Source organism: Penaeus monodon, chromosome 23, assembly GCF_015228065.2.
Source record: "Penaeus monodon isolate SGIC_2016 chromosome 23, NSTDA_Pmon_1, whole genome shotgun sequence".
Lineage (NCBI taxonomy): Eukaryota > Metazoa > Arthropoda > Malacostraca > Decapoda > Penaeidae > Penaeus > Penaeus monodon.
Window position 1 is genome coordinate 13,507,426 of NC_051408.1, and position 228 is coordinate 13,507,653.

A 228-nucleotide genomic window follows, 5' to 3' on the forward strand; every position below is an offset into this window, starting at 1 on the left:
TATATATACATAAATCCACAGCTCCATCACAACATTAAGAATAGTTCATCTTGCTGGACAGCCGGTGCCCTTCTCACAAACATTATTGCTTTTGGCAATGTTCTGTTGGCAATAAATGAGAAAGATGGTCAGGGGAAAGATATAAATAAAGTAGAAGCTCGTTACATACAGTAGAAAGCATATCCAGAATGACACAGAAACACACAACTCATTGATTTACTTGTTTGT

General features: G+C 36.4%; 1 protein-coding gene across 1 annotated transcript in view; it reads right to left on the reverse strand.

The window, feature by feature from the left end:
- LOC119587798 (nephrin-like) overlaps positions 1–228 on the reverse strand; it is a gene marked incomplete at its 5' end in the record, with an annotated part of 30,391 nt that overhangs the window by 8,757 nt on the left and 21,406 nt on the right.